This window comes from Stegodyphus dumicola, chromosome 3, assembly GCF_044657685.1.
Source record: "Stegodyphus dumicola isolate Sdum_Otavi_A_Nest chromosome 3, ASM4465768v1".
NCBI lineage: Eukaryota > Metazoa > Arthropoda > Arachnida > Araneae > Eresidae > Stegodyphus > Stegodyphus dumicola.
In genome coordinates, this window is record NC_140770.1 from 271,838,306 (window position 1) to 271,856,854 (window position 18,549).

General features: G+C 34.6%; 1 protein-coding gene and 1 non-coding gene across 3 annotated transcripts in view; both read left to right on the top strand.

Moving 5' to 3' along the window:
• The window catches only part of LOC118181714 (uncharacterized), a 307,120-nt gene that overhangs the window by 103,737 nt on the left and 184,834 nt on the right, over positions 1–18,549 (top strand). The window lies entirely within an intron of this gene.
• On the top strand, positions 3,342–3,415 carry TRNAN-GUU (transfer RNA asparagine (anticodon GUU)). The gene has a single exon. It is a non-coding gene; the product is annotated as a tRNA-Asn (tRNA).

Sequence of the window (18,549 nt, forward strand, 5' to 3'; positions counted from 1 at the left end):
GAATTTAATGTTAAATTTTTGTTTTATTTATTTTATTAAAAAAATCTGTAATGTTGTCATGCATAAAATTTTTTAATATTAAAATATTCACCATATTTTTGGTTCAGTTAGAAGATAGTGCCCATATAAAGAATTCCATCAAATTTCAAGTATGTACCATCAGCCATTTTTAAAACATTATGCGCGCGATGTGGAAACATGCTGAAATATTTTGTCCCAAAGCGGATTAAATTACAAAAATATTTGTGGCAACAAAAACTTTCTGGTTACTAGTTCCCAAAGCAGCTATATTATGTAGTCAGCTGTAAAAGGCTGGAAGTAATTGCTTTTAAAATAAATAAAATATCATAATTCTTGCAACAGTCATATATTCGAAGATCATAAGGCGTTTAAGGTGTATGAGCACCCTTAACGTTCGAATGAAACCTGTATAATAAATAAGTATCATGTTTTAATAAGCATTACATTACAATAAATTTTTAAAATTTCATTTGCACTTATAAGCCAATCAAATTCCTGTAATGTTATTATGTCCGTTGCTTGAGATCAAGATCTTGATTTATGTGGATAGCGCGGCGGTGCGAAAATGGTGTGTGCGGTCCTCGCAAGTCACTGTTTCCAAGCTTTTATAATGTGTCAGTTGACATGGTCTGACATCGCACACTCAATAATTCGTTCCCGTTGACAGTGCAAATGACATAACTTCTCGACTAGTATCGAGAGAAGTATTGTATCTGTCGTCAAAGCCTCTCGATTTCAGGAGAGCTGACGAACGAATGACCTTGTTTTCCCTCTGATATCGTTCCAGATATAACAAATCAAAGGTTATAAAATACTACTGAAAATTAAGGAGGCGTGGCTAATTCAAACTGAAGATTTTTTCCAGCCGAACAACACCCCAGAAGGCGCTTGAACGTTCGACCAGAGAGATCTTCGTTAGCAGGTTCCTCCCATCACGAGGACTGTACTTCGCTACCATCATTTTTCTATGCTATCCATTAATTATATATGTATGTGAAAAGCTTCTCGTGATTGTAATAAATATGTTTTGAGTTCAGAAATGTAGTAAGTATTACGCAAAACTGGAGATTAGCATACTGGATTGGAGAGAGTTTTGTACATGCATTTTCTTCATGAACGTAGCGTCTGTTATAGGGTTCTGCCTACTACTGGACTAGGAATAAAGATTCCGAACACTGGTAGTTTGGTTCCAGGTCCAAATCCAGGCGAACGGGCTGCTGCATGGGCGTTTTCATGGTTTTCCCCATGTGTAACGTGGATACTAGCCAGTTTCTCTTAAAAATCCTCTACGAGGCATCCTTCCCTTTCGTGAATACCAATGTATCAGTCAACGTAATCAATATAAAAAAAATGAATAACTAAGAATAAAAAAAAAGAAAATTCTGAAAGGTTTCAGATTTAAATTACCAAAGGGGCGTTTTTTTAACATTTTGTGTGTTACCTTTATTTATTAAATATCCTGTTCTTAGTACTTAAACCATAAAATTCAGTTTAACAGCAGTATCGGAAAATTGTTTTAAAATGAGCCTATCTTTAGAATTTCCGATACACAGTTCCGTGTGCTGGAGATATAAATGTCCCCCCCGTTAGAGTGTTGCCATGGGTCGCTTTTAAATCGTCAACATTTTTAATCAAAAATTCGTTAAAGTTACACGAGATATGAAATCGATCATAAAACAAACTGCTAATTTCAAATTTGGGCTTCCACATGCCCGGATTCTCAGTAGGATTACGTCATTCGAAATTAGATGGCTCTAGGTACCGTTGTTTTATCACAATGCGAGAAACATATATACAGTTATGCAGATTTTTCATTATTTAATTTCTTCAAATATAATGCAGGTCTCTAACATTTGTTGACAACAATTTGAAAAGTGATACGCCGCCTATAGTGATTCGACGCAAAATCGCAGTAGCCCGACCGGGTTCGTGTTTCCTCAAATGCATGAGTTTTTGAAGCTTCCCATTGTGTAATGTATATAGGAGGCAGTTCTTCTTAAAATCTTCATCCACAAGCCATTCTTCCTCATAGACACACGATTAATTAACCAGTTAATTGGTAACGTATTTTTAAATATAAGTCTATTAGGCGGGAATCATGTTCGGGATTATATACCCGGAACATCGGAAAAAAAAAAAAAAAAACTACGCGAAGGTGTTTACATTGCTACAAACGTAAGATCAGGAAGGTATCGCGTTACTGGTGTTTGATTTCCATAGTCCCATTGTGTCTATAGTACCCTGTTTCGCTGAATATCACTCCACAGCAGGAATTTAAATTCTTACTTTTATATGCATAATATTTAATTTATTGCGTTTTTAGTTTAATGATATGTTTCGTATATCGCTAAATATTAAAACAGTTAAATATAAAATGTAACATAATAATTATAATAGAAATTAAAGGAACATCCAGAAGTCATAGATGTAATTATATTCTCGAAATCTATTGAAATCTAAAATTCACTAAAATAGACTCAGGAATTTGCGGTACGAGAAAATAACTACCTAAATAACCGAGAAGTAATTTTCTCTAGTGTTAGAAACAAATATCAGTGACATTTATTTATAATTTATTTTTCAATTTTCAATTGAAAGACTTAGACGTAATAAATTAGATCCGAAGCTCGAATTTTTTTTTAAATGATGGCAAACATATGTTACGACTGCATACAAATTTTACTCTTACATACAAATTTTAACTAAACGTAAAATTTTTATTTTTCTTTATTGTATCAAAACTATTTATATGATTTGTATCTAAATATCTTTCTTCTTTGCAGGTAAGTTTCGTCCTTAAATATGTTGGTGTTTATTACAGCTGTTGGTAAGTTATTTTACGAAAGTAAAATCGAAACATTTTTACGTTTGTAAAAATATGTCTTTTCATATTTTAAGGAAATCTTAAAATATTGCTACTCTCGCCTCTAAGTATCAGGAGACGTTGCTTTCTTAAAGAGGTGGACTAATATTTGACACAAACTGTCTACCAGTTGCCCAAATCATGTAAATATCCAGTTATCAACTAGATATACTGTAAATTATATCACCGAAACTATTTTGTAAAGAATTAAACATTTGTAAGCGATATATGTATTGTAACATATTTATAAGAATACATGTACACAAAATTGAGGAATAGGTATTTGTGCCTGATTGCTCTTAAAAACTTGATTGAGTTAAGCACAATTTTGCGTTATTTCACTTTTCAATCGAGTCTTCCGCCATTCTGCAAAACTTAAGATATTTATTTTTTAAATTGAGTCTGTTCATGATGGATTAGCATACTATATAAGGTATTTCTCCCACTTCCCTGGCGTGCCTTCGTGGTGTAGTGGTTCTGCACACTGGACCGTTATTCCAGAGGTCCGTGGTTCGATTCCCGGCGAAGGCGGCGTTAATTATTCATCTCTGAGGCCTCCAAAAAAATCCTAATGACTCTACAAGTGGCGCCCAAACTAAAAGGGCTGTGGATGATGATTCTCCGCACCCAGGATTTGGCGACTAGGTCCCCTAAAACACTAGTCGCCCTTTAAAAAGGAGAGTATATGAGGTATTTCTCCCACTTCCCTGGCGTGCCTTCGTGGTGTAGTGGTTCTGCACACTGGGCCGGTATTCCAGAGCTCCATGGTTCGATTCCCGGCGAAGGCGGTTGCATATTTTTCATCTTTTCTGCTTCCAATTAACCTAATGACTCTACAACTAAAGCTTTTAAAAGCAAAAGATCCGTTTCTTAAGAACTTGAACGTTATTTTTTTTGTTTTTGTATGGAAATGATTTAAACAAAAATGTGCTTAATTCGTGATTAAGCATCCAATATTTTCATAGGAATTCCGCTATATATTTTTTCAGTTTTCAAGTACACAAAAGTTATAGAACATTCCATAATTAGTTTAAGCGCATATTCATATAATATCCTGTAAAAGTTTGGCTATTTCAACTGAGCCGTCTCTAACGAAAATTTCTAGTGATAAACTGTACTGTACTTTTAAAGAGTGCTTTTGGCAATTGTTAATTTTTTCAAAATATACTTCAAAATAAAATAATAGTTTTTTCAAAATAAAGTTTCATTTCTTTTAATTAATTTTAATGTATACTGTGTCAAATAAAAATGGACAGTTTTATATCTCCCGTTCTACTGGGCTCTTTGACGAAATTCAAATTACGTTTTTCATGTGTCCAAAGCGCGATTTAGGATACATATTAGATTTATATATAGCATTGTTCTATTATAGGTATTTTGACACAAAATCGGACTTTTCCTGAAATCGCATGCCAATGTTTTTCCATATTTCGAGTCTACGACTCAAATTATGAAAAACATATATTTATTAATTATATCCTTTTTATTAAACTTACTTGATTCCTATTTCCAGATTTAGAAGTAGGTTCATTCCAAGTAAAATTCGCCCATTTTTTATGATTTGTTTTTAAAATTTGTATTTGTAAATATTTTTTATAAATTTTTCGAAACAAAAATTGGAATTATAACCTATAAAAGTTTTACCATCCTCTTAAAGTATATTTATTTCTAAGCATATCTGCAAAAAATTTGAGTTTTTTATTCAATATTTCCAAATATATACGTGAGTTTACATGTTGCCGCGTTTTGAAATGTTAAATATACATATTAGCATATTTGTGATAGCGATAATAACGCCAAATGTGGTTTACTGGCTTTTAAAACTTTAGTCCAAAGGGGCATTTCGCCCAGAAGGACCATTAATTTCATTTAATTTGGCATTTTGCGTCGATTCACGATAAGCTTTGTTTCACTTTTCATGTTGTTGCCACCCAAAATTATCGCCCTGTATTATATTTAAAAAAAATTAAATAATGAAGAATCTTCATAAATTTATGTTTCTCACACTGTGATAAAACAACGGTACCCAGAGCCATCAAAATATGAATAACGTAATCTTCCATAGAATATGGGCATGTGCAAGCCCTAATTTGAATTTGGAATTTGTTTTATTATCGATTTCATATTTTGTAAAACTTTAACGAATTTTTGATTTACAAACCCAAGGATTTCAAAGCGAGCCATAGCAACACTGTACAAAAAAAAAAAAAAATTACTTCCAGCGCGCGAGACTCTGTATTTGTGTGATTATGGCAAAGCCTCGACGGCTATCTGCCTAAGGGGAGGGATGCCTTCGTGGAGGACTTTCTAAGGGAAACTCGTATACACGTTACACATGGGGAAAACCACGAAAACGCCCATGCAGTCAGCCCGTTCGCGGGATTCGAACCTCGGACCGAACTACTAGTGTTCAGCGACTTTACCGCTCGGCCGCTGGTGGACCGTAGACTCTGTATCTGAAATTCTAAAGATAGGCTCATTCTAAAATTATTTTTCGATATTGCTGTTGAACTGAATTTTATGGTTTGAGTACGTATAACATGATATTTATTAAATAAAGGTAACGCAAAAATCGTTAAAAATGTCCCTTTGGATGTAATTTAAAATCTGAAACCTTTCAGATATTTAAAAAAAATTTTTTTTAAAGTATGTATGATGACTTTTCGTCGCTCGAGTACAATGAAAAAAAAAAAAAAAAAGGAATATCTCGTGCGGGTCCACTGGAGCCAGAGCGCGCTGTTCGCAGGTTAATCTCCAAGTATCTGGATAGTGTTAAAAAGAAGGGTGGGGGAAAATGAAAGCTGAAATCTTAGTTGAATATGTTAACACTTGGTTTATTGAGTTTTAGTTTTAAATGAAACTGAAAAAGTTTTATCATTTTCAGATAATAAAGTTAATTTTCGATTTTTCTCAAAGCAGCTTAGAAAGCCATATGACCATATTGAAAGAAGATAAGCCAGATGACATGCTGTGTAAGTAAATATTGTCATAAATATTCCTTATCTGTAGAAAAGAAAACTTTTTGACAATGGCGTAGAATACAAATTAGCTGTTAATATTTTATTCTATCTTCCGCTTTGAATTTACGGATCTAATTCGAGTGGTTTAGAAAGTATGCATTATAATAATTTTGTTGAACGAACAGGTTAATTATATGTTTTCAATAATTATTATGCTTAACTCTTACTTCCTCATTTATTGTGAATGGAATGACCTTTACGTCAAACTGTACGCCTAATAATAAATTCACTTTTGAGGTGTTAATAATCTCTGCTTTGATGCCTTTCCTTACGAGTCCTTCTGTGCAGGGATTTTAATTAAGAATAATGATAAAAATGATTAATTATGAATGAAATTACGTCTACGCAGTTATTATCTGTTAAGATTCTTGAAATGTTTTACGAGTTTGAGAGTTCTTAACAATCACTGTTCTTGTACTTCCCTTTTCTTCTAGTTATTATATAAATGGCTGTCATATCATGTTTCCTATATTGTACATTTGTTTAATATGAGCAAGAAAACATTTTATGTTTCATTCAGTAGAAAAATTTGCAACTGCATTATGAAGATCCACTGTGAAACGGGAGAAATTAAAAATTTAATCAAAAGTGGAATATAGAAATATGTGACATTCTATCTTCCGATATACGAAATGAGTCTGATGACACGATAGATAAGCATTTAATCTTGTAGAGACATTAGGTATTTTTTTTTGGAAGCAGAAAAGATGAAAAATGAGCAACGACTTCGCCGGGAATCGAACCACGGACCTCTGCAATACGCGCCTAGCGTGCAGACCACCACACCACGAAGTCACACTAAGAAGGCGGGGGAAATACCTTATATACTCCTCCTTTTAAAGGGCGACTGGGGTTTTTAGGGGACCCAATCGCCAAATCTTGGATGTTGAGAGAGAGAATGAGTGAGTGCACCGCTATGATGGCTTCCGTCCACGGACATGAACCAAACGGAATTATATACCATCACGGCGGGGAAGACTCCAGAGTAACAAGGTTGAATATTATATACTAATAACAGTTTTTACATATTGATAACTGGAAGGCACTAAGCGTTATTCTGGTTATCTGCTTTAAGTTCTGAACATTTGAAACATTATAATATTATCCACGGTTGTTTCTGCTTTATCAAGGGCTATTCTGTTTTTGAGTATGTTAGTCGTCCACATTGCCCAGGCACAGTCCGCTGGTTTCTTCAAGTGCCAGGTTCTTGTATGTACACAATGGAAGTAATAATAGTCCGTGTCGCCTTCCTCTCCGCATTCGCAGAAAGGAGTATCCCTAAGTCTGAATCTGTTCAGGTATACTGGGAATGGTCCATGACCCGTCAAGAACTGTGCTAGGCTAGCACAGTGGGTCTTTATTTCCATGTTAACTTTTGGCAGTAAGCGAAATGTCCTTCGTCCTACCTCTGCCTCCGTCCATCTACTTTGCAATTTTGTAGCAGACTTGTCAAAGTTGTTCGCTTAATATGAGACCAAGGAAGTTTAGTTGGTCTTTCTAATATATCCGTGCAGTTGTCTGCCTGCTTGACCAGTAGGTCAGCGGCTTCATTGCCTTGAATCCCTGTGTGAGCGGGAACTCATTTTAAAGTGGGTCTTTGCGAAATAGGCACTGTCAGAAGCTGTGTCTGAATTCTGTATACCAAAGGACTCCGACTGTTTTGACTTGCGATGGCCGCCAGACTTGATGCCGAATCACTGAGTATGGAGAATTTCTCCTGTTGACATGTGTTTGCATATCTAATTGCGGCACTGATAGCTAGAAGCTCTGCTTGGTATACCGAGTTGTTAAAGCCTAATTTCCTTTTCCACTCGAATGTTACAACTCCATTTTCTAGTCTACAGAAGGCGCTGCCCGTGCCGTTCTCAGTTTTGGAGCCATCTGTGAAAAGGTTATTACTGTGCCTCTGAATTGGTTGGTCGTTTATACTGATACCGTCGGAGAGATTAAAAGCTGCTGGATGAAAGTTATTGCAGTTGTTTTGCTCCTGGTAGTCCGAGTGGTGATAACTATGACCCCAGAGTGTTGAAGTTTGACCCAGCCTGGTAACCCTTACGATATTGCAACGCCCTCGCCGGGTATCGAACCTCGGTCCTCTGGAATACTCGCCCAGCGTGCAGACCACTGCACTACGAAGGCATGCTAAAAGGCAGTATAAAAACCTTATAACCTACTGAAATGGTTTGTCAGAAAAGAATGTCATTCATTCAAGATTGTTAAAAAAGAATGTCAAGTCGGTGCTAAGGATAATTCTGTATTTTGTTTTGAATTTCAGCAATAACTATATTTGAAAACATTTCTTATTAACTAACTACATGTTTAACAGTTTCGGGTTTATAATTCAGCGTGTAAAAGCTCTGTCATGTGCGAAAGAACATTTGCAATACTGTATGCGATTTCATGTTACAATTCAGATAACGTTGCATAAAATGGCTCATCTCTTTCTTAATAATGATCAGTGTTCCTAATATAAGTTGAATACTGGGGTCTAGGACTTTCTGCAGTCGCCATTCACCGTGGCCGTTTCGCCGTCGGGCTGATTCGCCGTCAAGACTTATATTTCTTTACATGACTGTATCATACCTCGCCGTATTATACTCGTTTTAAATTAATTTAGTTTAATAATTGTGTTTACCTTTTGTATGCGTAATAAAGCTTGCTTATATATAGTTGTTTACAAATATGAGATATAAAGAAGTTACATTTAGTTAGAAAAATATGTCAGTAGCAAAGAGAACTGGGGCTAAACCTCTGCTATAACAGAAGTTATATTATCGATTTCAAAATTATGCAGGTCCTGTTTTTACACGATCAAATCGTCAAAATTTCTTTAAATTTTAATCGGTAGTTCAGAGAAATAGCTTATGCAAGCAGGAAATTCACATTTTTATGAAATCCGAATGGACAACGGAATTATTTCGGAATCATGTCAGCAAAATTATTATGTCATGCGTAACGATATATTTGTATAAAATTGTATACAAAAACACTGTATATATTATTCAAAAGCTTTTAATACGAGGAATTTGCTAAACCGTAATTGTTTATAAACTATCTGGTTCTTTAAATGACAAATGTTTAGAAAGTTCTTTTATGCGATTTGTTTAGAGTACCTGCAAGGAATGGCAAAAGGTTTTCTTTTAAAATTTCAGATAACCGGAGGTACATAATAGGTAGACAAAATTATTAAATTAAATAAACTTAATAATATAATATGGCAAGATATAATAAAAAGAAAAATTTCTCTTAAATATGCAACAAACAGAATTATTAAACTAAATCAACTTAATATAATACGTCAAGATATAGAACAGCCATGTAAAGAAAAATATGTATTGAAGGGGAATAGTTTATTTCCTTTAATACTGATATTAATAGAACATAACTTTACTCTGTGACCAAAAGACTTTTGACTTTGACACCAGTAGGATGACCGCTGTCCTGGCTTTTCTTGGGAAAGTTTTTCAGTGTTTAGTCATCCTGGTAGATACCACGTGATACTAGCTAGACCTCTCCACGAGAAGGGTTAGGTGACAGGTGACGGAGGACGAGGACGCCTGAAGTTTAACAGTTTAACAGAGGTTAACAGGCATATGTCCCGCGTCCTCCCCTGGAGTTTATTTAAGAATTAAAAGTGTGGATACATAGCCATACAGGGGCAGCTGTTCAACATCTGGCATTTGAAGTAGTACATTTGAATTAACATACAGGCACGGTAAAGAAAAAAAAAAACACTTAATAGGTTATAACAAAAGAAGAAAATTAAACACCTAAAAATGGTATTTAATTTTCTTCTGCTCCTTATGCAGTCAGAGATTAGATGGTAGAGCATTAGAGTATATAGTATTGGTGTATAAAAATGATATATATATCATTATAATGAATGGTATATGTTGATATAGAATAAATGATATATTGGGCGTCCATGATTGCAGATCCATGATTATGGTATAAAAGTCCATGGTACTTTGGTCGATGTATCATTTTAGAGCTCTATTTAAGGTTCTCCATATTGCCTTTTCCTTTCTATTAAACTGTCATTATACTATGTCTGTTAACTGAGGCGTACTGTACCACACACTGAACACTGGTAGTTCGGTCAGTGGTTTGAATCTCGCGAACGGGATGGCTGCATGGGCGTTTTTATGATTTTCCCCATGTGTAACATGTATACGAGGCAGTTTTCCTTACAAAGTCCTCCACAAAGGCATCCCTTCCCTTAGGCAGATATCCTTCGAGGCTTTGCTGCAATTAAATAAACCAGACGAACAATAAACCTAAAAAGTAACTGTTTCATCCTGGAGGAAGAACCAATATTCAATGGGTTTCATCTACTACGAGTTTAGTAACCATTTTAAATCAACGTTTTCAGCTTCTGCTTAAATAAAGCTATGAAATATGCTTTTAAATGGTTAATTAAGTAGCCTTTTATCCTTCACAAGGAATTTTGAATGCTTAAAAGAACAGGTAACGAAATGAATGAAATATTGCAAATTCTGTAATGCGAAGAAAAAAAAATCTGAACGCTTTCAGATTTTACATTACTCCCAAAGGGGCGTTTTTTTAACGTTTTGTGTGTTACCTTTATTTATTAAATACCATGTTCTTTGCAGTTAAAGTATAAAATTCAGTTCAAAAGCAATATCGCAAAATAATTTTAAAATGAATACCGATACAAACAGTCTTTGGAAATTTTGAAAAAAAAGCTGAAATTTTTTGCAGGTATGCTTAGAAATACGTCTACTTTAAGATGATGGTAAAAATTTTATAGGTTATAATTCAAAAGTTTTTTCGAAATATTTATAAAAATTATTTAAAAATAAATCATAAAAAGGGTGAATTTTATTTGGGATGAACCTAAATTTCGAAATGTGAAAGGAAGAATCAAATAAGTTTAATAAAAAAGAGAGATTAATAAATATATACCAAACTTAATTAGCATTAAGGAGCTAAAATTTTGAGAGCTCATTTTTTAAAACCTACTCGTTCGATTTTTACAAAATCTGATCGTTTCACGTAATTTGAGACGTAGAATTGAAATATGAAAAAAAAAATTGGTATGTTATTCAAGAAAAAGTCCGATTTTGTGTCAAAATACCTATATTAGAACAATGCTATATATAAATCTAATACTCTAAATTTGCTTTTTCATTAGTTTAAATTTGTTAGTTTAAATTTGTTAGTTTAAATTTAAACTAATATATATTAAGTTAACGTATTACCGATTTGATATAAAGTCACTAAAGACGAATGTTGGGCATTTCTTGTTAGATACATTTTTACTAATTAAATGCATGCATTACATCCTTGAGATATTTCTTGTGGTAACTTATATGTGTGTGCATAATATCGCTAAGGGTTTTGACGGAGTTTTAGTGCTTTGCGTAGGTTTTGCATTATATCCTCCACACCTTTTTTTTTTCAGGCAAACAAACTGCTATTGGTCGACCTCCTGTTGTTTTTCAAGAAAGGTTAGAAAGTCTTGCGTAAAGGTTACTGGAAGTTTTCCTTGTTTCGAAGAGATTTGTATGCAATTTTCTTACCTCTTCCCGACAAGCAGTAAATAGTACTAGCTTAAATGTAACTTAAAACTTCCGAAACCTATTACTTTACCATTTGTTGTTGAGTCATCGAGTTACTTATGCCATTTAGATAAAGTGTTTAAAAGCTGTAACATGGCTTTGAAATAAGTTTAGTATAATAAAGGTTAAATATTTGAATCGTGTTTAACCTTTATAATGCCGAGCAAAAGTATCGTTCCTAGGTTAAGAATATCGAAACATTTCGGCGAATTTGTTAAGGTTTGGGGAAAAAGCTCAGATAAACCAAACTAAGAATGATATATTTACAAAATCATTTTTACGTAAGTTTGTAGCGTTTCTCTTATTTTTCTTAACAAATTATTTTAAGTTTGATAACTTTCCTGAACCTCTCATTTCCCACCTAGCATTTCCTCGCCAGGATGTAAATTTAAAGTTAAGTGAAGTGAATTTTAATGGGGTTAATCTCTTGAGTATTCATAGCGTGTTTTCGCTAGCCAATGCACGTTTCGATGCCATCTCGCTGTTACGCTAGTACATCCCCCCCGGGAGAAAGCGATTGGAATACGATTAGAAATGCGATTAGAAATGCGATTTTTACTATAATTAGTGAATAAAATCGTAATTTTTACGAATATAGTTTACTTTGTTTTTGATTTCTTGTGCTTTCCCTGGAGCTCGGGTACCTTGGCGTGGTCGGGGGGCTCCCTCTTTTCAGAGGGTCGAAATCCTGAGCTATACGAGCCTACTACTTACTGACTTGACGTGAACCCTAGGGTACCAAGTCAGTTTTTACCCTAGCATTTGAACTTTCTTTATTTTGGCATCTTATAGTGATCAATCCTCATGGATTCAAAAGACATTATTAAAGAAGGTCAGGCTTATGTAGCCAACCTCGAAACTATTCTTAAAAATAAGGCCAGTGGATTAAATAAAAATGTGACCGCAGATATCAGTATCAGTACGCGGATGTTTTAAAACGTCCAACACGAGATCGCTCTCGATCTAGAAAAATTCATTACCATCCTTTATCCCACAAAGGATGGGGATAAAACGGACTCAATTAAGAAAAAAGTGTTAAAGTCCATCGATCCTTCTAAACTCCGCATCGGAGTTAAACGCGTTAAACAAGTTTCAAAAGGAGGACTCCTCATTGAAACGAACAAAGAAAACGATCTTGAGATACTAGAAAAAGAAACTAGCTCCGTCCCAGAACTGAAGGAGGAGCTCCAAATCGTACGACCATTAAAACGGTCTCCTAGAATAATTATTTATGATATCCCAAAGGACATCACAAAAGATGAGCTATTGATAGCCTTAAAGGCTCAAAATGAAGGACCTGACGGGGATGGTTTATTAGTTAAATTCTCCATTAAGCAAAAGCATAAAAATCACTGGGTGTGTGAGGCCACCCCAGAATTATTCAAGCAACTTCTTAAAGTTAAAAAGGCTTGCATTAACTGGGAACGATTTGGCGTCAAAGAATACTTAAGACCTACACAATGTTTTAAATGTTGCCAATTTCGGCACATCTCAAAGCAATGCCAGACTGAAGAGGCCTGTGGTCAATGTGGTGAGGTGGGCCACTCTCACAAAGATTGCGACAGTTCTATTCTTAAATGCATAAATTGTGCAGAACGCAATGCAAATAACGAGCAGCAATATGACGAAGGACACTCAAGCTTTGATAAAAACTGTCCATGCCGCATATTAGAAATAGACGAACTCAAAAAACGCATGAATTATGGATAATCTACCTCAAACGAATTTTATAAGAGCACTACAAATAAATTTAGCCAGATCTCATGTTGCAAGTGCACAACTTAAAGTGCACATTTTTTATTATGATTTGGTCTTTGTGCAGGAACCATATTGTATCGATAACAAACCGGTTGGTTTCCCAATACAAACTAAAGTCATATCAACAACTGACGTTCTTCCAAAGACGGCCATAGTGGTCGTGAATCCTAATCTTACGGTTCTTAATACGCTGACCACTCCAACTTCGAATATTATAAAATTGAAATTTGAACAAAGATCATTAACGATCTTTAACTGCTATAGCCCACCAATCACGGACCTTACAGACTTAACTTCTCTCTTAGACTTGGTCGAGAGAAATTTATCGGACAATACTGACAATATTACCCTGGGTGATCTCAACGCCAAAAGTGAACTATGGGGTTCTCTGTTTGAAGACCCTAGAGGTAGAATGGTCCGAGAATTTCTGATATCTAGACAATTTATTATTGAAAACGACCCAAATGGTCCCCCAACATACAAATGTTCCAGAGGAAAGAGCTGGATAGACTTAACAGCAAGTCAAGGAAATATAATCAATGATTGGCGAGTTTTGGATGATTCATCGCTTAGTGATTATTGCTATGTTTCTTTTGAAATCTCTCGTGATAAAAGCACAGATCAGATTATACGAAGGAAGTATAAACTGAACAAAATGGATTGGCTGTTACTTAAAGAAAAGCTCGGAAGTTATTTCTCCATCTTTAACCCCCAATATGTGAAAGATACCGTTGATCTGAACGCCCTAATAAAAACGTGAACTCCTAAGATCCAAGATATTTGCGACTTGGCAATAAAAGCAAAGGGAAAATTCCTCAACGTACAGCACAAAGGGGTCCCTTGGTGGACTCAATCGCTCAATATTATGAGGAAAAGAATTCTAGCCGAAAGGAAACGCTATCAGCGTTGCACTCAAGATGATAACTTAAGAGCAGTTTATAAGCAAATATATAAGAAAGACTTGGCCAAATATAAACGAGAAATTCTACGTTCCAAAAGAACGTGTTGGAAAAAATCACCTAGAAAGTATAGATCCGAAATCTCCATTTGGCATACATTACGACATGGCGAAAGGAAGTATTTCCTTGCCATTTCAAATCAAAGCGCTACTTAAACCAGATAATTCTAAAACTCAAAATATTGATGAGACTCTAAAATTGCTGCTGGAACACCACTTCCCAGCCGATGACTGGAGCACAGACTCCTCAGAGCATAATTTGATCAGAACACAAATCAAGACCCGTTATGGAGCTAAAAAGGATCTCCCGTTCACCAGACAGAAAGTTGAATTTACGATTAAATCACTCAATTCAGGTAAAGGTCCTGCCTGGACAATCTACCTAAAGAAATAATTTTAGAAGCATTTTATGCCAACCCAATGTTACACACTGAACTATTTAATGAACTTTTAAGTCGCGGTATTTTTCCTGAATGTTGGAAAACTGCAAAACTCGTTCTCTTCTCTAAAGAAGGCAAGAACTCGGAACTCCCAGAGGCGTATAGACCAATATGTCTATTAAACACATGGAGCAAAGTCTATGACAAATTAATAACTAATAGACTAAACTACTATCTATTTTCTAACAACAAACTCAGTAACAAGCAATATGGCTTTACTGCTGGAGTTTGCTCCACGGATGCCATTAAAGATATAATTAACACGGTTGAAGAAAACCGAAAAAATAATTGCTATACTAATATTATATCTCTCGATATTAAAAGCGCCTTTAATAACATCTGGTGGCCTTTTCTTCTACAAGAATTAAGAAATCTTCTATTTCCAATTAATCTATATAAAGTTATAGAATCAATGCTGGAAAATATACAAATCATCTACGAAGTGAACAACACTTCTTTAATTCACACTCAAGAAAAAGGCTGTGTCCAAGGATCAAATTCCGGACCATTGTTCTGGAATATAGTCATGAACACTGCACTTCAAATAGACTATGGAGATGGTGTCCAAATACAAGCTTATGCAGATGATGTGCTTTTTATAGTGACAGATGCGACCCACCAACAAATTTACAATAGAGCTAATAATGCCCTGATCCAAATAACTGAATGGGCGAAGAAGAGCAAACTTAGCTTCTCCCCGGAGAAGTCTAGCTCAATGTTTATAGCAGTCAAAAAGAGGGGCGCAGCATATTCAGCCCCTACAATAAAGCTGAATGGCACAACAATTAAAAGACGCAAATTAAATACTTAGGAATAATAATCGATGAATGTCTGACTTGGCTTCCACATCTGGATTACACTAAAACTAAAGTCTGCAAGATCATCAATCGGCTCATGAAATTCCCTGGCCTTTCAAAAGCGGTTATGAAGGAACTCTACAAACGAGCTATAGAAAGGACTGCAGTATACGCCTGCGCAGCATGGTGGTTTCTACCAACAGTTAAAATGCGAAATAAAGCAAATACTATTCAAAGAGTAGCCTTATTAGCTATGACTAAATGCTACAAAACTGTTCCAACCTCAGCTTTGCAGATCTTAGCTGGCCTGATTCCTTTAGATATCAAACTGGATCAAGAAAGTGCAATCCAAAGAACCAAAAGAGGCTGGTCAGATTTTTCAATTGAAAACTTTCACTTCTTAAAAGAAGTCCTCGACTTTCCAAAGCATAAATGGTTTAGCCATCCAGCATCGATAAAGACTTGCGAATGGAACGATCATCTTCCATCTAATAGAAGCTATGAAATATTTACGGATGGCTCCAAAACTGAAGTTGGCACTGGAGCGGGATTCTGTGTTTACTGGAATGGTACTTTAGAAGCTGAATATTCTTTTCAACTGAACCCAAACTGTTCAGTATACCAAGCAGAAACCCAAGCAATGAAATCAGCTTTACATTGGCTAAAAGCACACAAGCATACAACCCATATATACACGGACAGTCAAGCAGTATTGAAATCACTGGAAAAATTCGATATCCTGAATCAAGAAATCATCGAAGTTAAAAACCTCGTTTATTATACTAAAGCTAAATTACATTGGATTAGAGACCATCGTGGCCACAGAGGTAACGAAAAAGCGGATGAACTTGCCAAAAAAGGCACATCTTCTGAAGTGCGTATAGATTGCAAACTTCCTCTGAGTTATGTCGTAAGAAAAGCTAAAGAACAAGCTCTCCTTCTGTGGCAACATCGATGGCAAGAAGAGGATACTGGCAGATCAACATTCAAGATTCTTCCTAGAATCTCTGAAAAGAGACACTTCAACGATTTCTTTGTTAATCAACTGCTTTCGAATCACGGAGCCTTTCCTAGTTATTTCAATACATTTAAACTCAAGACTCCACCCAGCCACTGTACATGTGGACTAGAAACAGCGGACGCATTGCATATGATTCTAAACTGCCCGAGCCTGGACAGAAAAAGAAAAGAACTCTTTCCACAAACACTGACTTTCGATCTTTTATGCAAACTTATTTTATTAGACACAGGTCGACAAATACTTTTCCAAATTTATGGAATTCTTGTATTCTAATGAGAATACAATCTATGTATAACTTACGATTTATATGGCTTGAAAATGTATTTCTAATTTTTTGATTGCACTTATTGATACATTTATTCCTATACTCTGCTTTATGATCCAATTGTAACAAAATTTATGATCATTCTGATTTATGGCTTTTGTATACTGTTTTTTGTATTATATATATTTCATTGATGTAACAATTGATCACTGTATTTTTGAACTTTTGTAAATAAAGATGTTGGCGAGGTCAATACATCTTCCAGTTAGCGAACCTCAAAATTTGCTAGGATTTAAATTTCAAAAATTTGAATACTAAATGTATATCTTTAGCTTTGGCTGATTAGTTAAAATTCTTAGCATATGGCTCCGGTGATACCTCAACACTCAGGTGAGGACTGGATATTTCATTCTTATGTTACGCTAGTACGTCCCTTGACCATTTCGGATAATTATCACGCCTGTTAGGTTTTGTTGAGTCAATTTAAGTTAGCCATACTTTATCCTGATAATCCAGCACTATTCTAATTCTAATTGATTTACATTCTACGTTTACGTCTCACCGCAGGTTGACTGTGTTATTTTAAAGTACGAAGATTGTGCTTTCCTGTTATTAGTTGGAATTAATGAAGGGTTTTTTCATCCTTCTCCTGTGCTGGTTCTCCAGATTCATCCAGAATTCTCCAGATTCATCTTAGGATCTAGTTTAGTTTATGTTAAACAGAAGATGCGTATTTTACAAGTATATGATTCATTCATTATAAGTTGACTTCCTTATGACAGAAATTGAAATGGATATTAAGAGGTGTTGGAAAACCAAAATCTTCAAAAAGTTGTGATTTCGGATTTTTGCATTTTCAAATTCTTTAAACGTTTATCTTTCTAAAAATACCATTTTTTTAATCTATATGAAAATTAGAACTGTAAAAAAAATCTAGTTTTAATTTGTTATCTACTGCTTTGATCAATGAGGATTTTTACATAAAAACGCGTTTTTCTCCAAACGTGATTTTCTTATACTCGATGTACCTTTTCTCAGGAACTACTGCTCACATGTATCTAAACTTTTTATGGCTTATTTATTAGGTTCCCTAATATTTACTGAAATGAGCTTTTTGTAACAAACTTAGAAAAAAAAAATTTTTTTTTGTGTGTGTGTGAGAAAAGTGCTAAATTTTACTATGCCTAACAAAATATTTTGTAATTTACTTTAAAATTCAAAATGTTTCAAAAGCTCATTTCAGTATAATCCGATAGGTATACTTTAATTACAGAAAAAAAATCAAGCTTGTATCTACAACAGAGTTTGAGAAAAGGTACATTGAAAGTGGCCAATTTACCATTGTCGGTATAGGGGTTCCTGATATCCCTTAAATTTCAAAAATTTTCAAATTTTTTGTCATTTTCAACTTTTTTCATAGAGATCGGTTAATTAAGTTATAATAATTCGAAGAAATAAGCTTAAATAAGTTCAAAAGTGCGTATTGAAAACTTAATATCCCGATCAATTTAACAAGCCTCACAAGGAAATCAAATGGTGATCAATTGATTTCCTTGTACTGTTTCCGATTTCTAAGTTTTGTAGAGTTAATAGTGAGTACTAATCAGTTAGTTCAGTTAGTCGTTTAACAATAATAAAAAAAAAAAAAAAAAAAAAAAAAGATGACGAAATATATTTGCATGAATTACATTATTTTGTATATTCAATTAACATGATTTCATTTAACACGGTATATGAGAGGCATGGATTTTCATTTAACGCGATATGGGATTGAACAACGGTGTTAAGCGAAGAAATCGTGCATATACTTTAGAGACATTATGT